This window comes from Eptatretus burgeri, chromosome 11 (assembly GCF_056783735.1).
Source record: "Eptatretus burgeri isolate ZD-2024b chromosome 11, Ebu_testis_v1, whole genome shotgun sequence".
Classification (NCBI taxonomy): Eukaryota; Metazoa; Chordata; class Myxini; order Myxiniformes; family Myxinidae; genus Eptatretus; species Eptatretus burgeri.
Genome location: NC_140971.1, coordinates 97920110 through 97922609, shown reverse-complemented (window position 1 = coordinate 97922609; position 2500 = coordinate 97920110). Strand labels below are relative to the sequence as shown.

At 49.8% G+C, this 2500-nt stretch overlaps 1 protein-coding gene across 5 annotated transcripts in view; it reads right to left on the bottom strand.

Moving 5' to 3' along the window:
- The window catches only part of LOC147017726 (uncharacterized), a 422376-nt gene that overhangs the window by 198372 nt on the left and 221504 nt on the right, over nucleotides 1-2500 (bottom strand). The gene's annotated exons all lie outside the window — the stretch shown is intronic.

The following is a 2500-nucleotide window of genomic DNA, read 5'->3' as shown; positions in this document are numbered from 1 at the left end:
GACCCGTAGGCCTTTATGTTCGTGGAACTGTGAAGACCGCAAGAGCTCCACGAGACCATGCTGGTTACCTGCCACCCTCATGGTGACTCGCTGGCTGGTGACCTCTCTCCGGCTTTCTCCACTGACCCACGGTTCGGCACCGTACTGCCGGCTTTGCTGCGCTCCGACCGCCCTCCACTGGACTCGAACCTTGTGGTGTTCTCCCGACTGCACCACGACTCCAATAGAGACTGCAGCTCGACTCACTGCTTGGCGAACCCAGACCAACTCCAGGAAAAACTCCAGGCAACCTCTCCAGGCAAGAAGAACTGAAAACTCCTGACAAAGTCTCCAGGCAAGAACTGTACCTCGTGGGCCTTTAATGGTTCACGGAGCTGTGAAGACCGCAGGAGCTCCGAGAGGCTGTGCTGGTTACCTCCCACCTTCGTGGTGACTCGCTGGTTGATCCTCGACGTTTCGTCGACACGGCAGTTGGCGCTGACGACGTCTCCGAGCAACGAACGGGCCTTTGCTCTTTCGAGAGTTGATGCTCTTTTAAGAGCCCGTCCGTTCCTCAGCGTTGGCGATCTCTCTCCGGCTTTCTCCACTGACTCACAGTTCTGCACGGCACGGCAGGGTTGGCTGCGCTCCAAGCTCCGACTGCCCTCCACTGGTCTCGAACCTTGCCGGGCTGCTGGCTTCTTCCGACTCGACGCCAGCTCGATTCCAGACTTCCACTCTCTGCAGCTCCCCGACAGACTCCGAACCCCGACAGACTGCTTGCTTGGCGTTCAGCGCGCCTTTATATGGGGTCCGTGAGTGAGGTCTGATCTTTCACCTCTCACCCTTTACCCCTCGCTGGCTCCGCCCCTTTTGATCTTTTGATCCGATTTCATCGCGAAGCGCGGACGTGGGACAAATCATCAGCCACGCGGACGTTGCAGGAATCATCAGCCGTGGAAAGCGGACGTTGTGGAAATCATCAGCCCCCGCGTCTGTCGGCGGAGATGCCGCTCATCCGTGGGATTCACCGTGGCTGGCGAAAAGATGTCGGCGTAACGGAGATAAAAGGTGAGGCGATGTTGTGGTTGCTTTGTGGTGGGGATGGCATGGTTGTTGAGAGGCGGTTGTGGTTGTTGAAGTTGTGGTTGTTCCAAAATAAAGATAGCAAAAGAATAATGGCTGACTCAAAGATCACATCCCGGTTACACGAATAAATCCCTTCAGACCTCGGTGGGGAAATCTAATCTGAACACACACTTATCGACACAACTGATCTCTGGGAAACCTGAATGGTGTTCTGTGAATTTCTACAACCGCAACAAAAAATATATATATATATATATATATTTCTTCTTCTTCTTCTTTCGGCTCGCTCCCGTGAGGGGTCGCCACAGCGGATCAACCGTCTCCATTTCGCTCTATCCTCCACATCTTCCATTGACACTCCAACCACCCGCATGTCCGTCCTCACCGTATCCATGAACCTCTTCTTTGGCCTTCCTCTTCTCCTCCTGCCTGGCGGCTCCATCTTCAACATCCTTCTCCCGATATACTCCGCTTCCCTCCTGAGCATATGTACAAACCATTTCAATCTCGCCTCTCTCACTTTGTCTCCAAACCGTCCAACCTGTGCTGTCCCTCTAATATACTCATTCCTTCCTTCAGGATTACCCCGACACCATTTCTCCTCCCATCCACACCATGGTAGAACAGTTGGAAACCACCTCCAATGCTCCAAGCCTTACTCCCCATCCACTTGATCTCTTGTACACACACAATGTCCACCTTTCTTCTCTCCATCATATGAGCCAATTCTCACCCTTTGCTAGTCATTGTCCCAACATTCAGAGTTCCAACTCTCACCTGCACATTTCTACCTTTCCCCCTCTCCCACTGCCTCCGGACTCGCCTTCCCCGTCTCCTTCTCCTTCGCCCAGCAGGAGCACAATTTCCACTGGTACCCTGCTGACCACCGGTACCGGTGGCGGTCGTTGGTAACCTGGGCCTCGACCGATCCGGTATGGAAATTCATTTTGTTGTCCGCATAATGATTTGGCATAGGTTTTTACGCCGGATGCCCTTCCTGACGCAACCCTGGTCGCCTCTTACGACACATAGGGATATGGTACACCTATTCTAACATACATAACGGGGCATACACCGGGCCCAGTACAACTGGTACTCATTTCGCCGACCTCGGAAGGATGGCAGGCTGAGTCAACCCCCTGGTGTTTTCGACTTGGTATATATATTTACATACATATATTAATTCAGTGTCCCAACGGGGCTTGAACTCAGGACTTTTTGGGTCCCAAGCCACTGCGCCAACACCAAGCTTATATATATATATAGATAGATATATATATATATAGATATATAGATATATATATATATATATATATATATATATATATATATATATATATATATATAGATATAGATATAGATATAGACTATATATATATATATATATATATATATATATATATATATATATATATATATATATATATATATA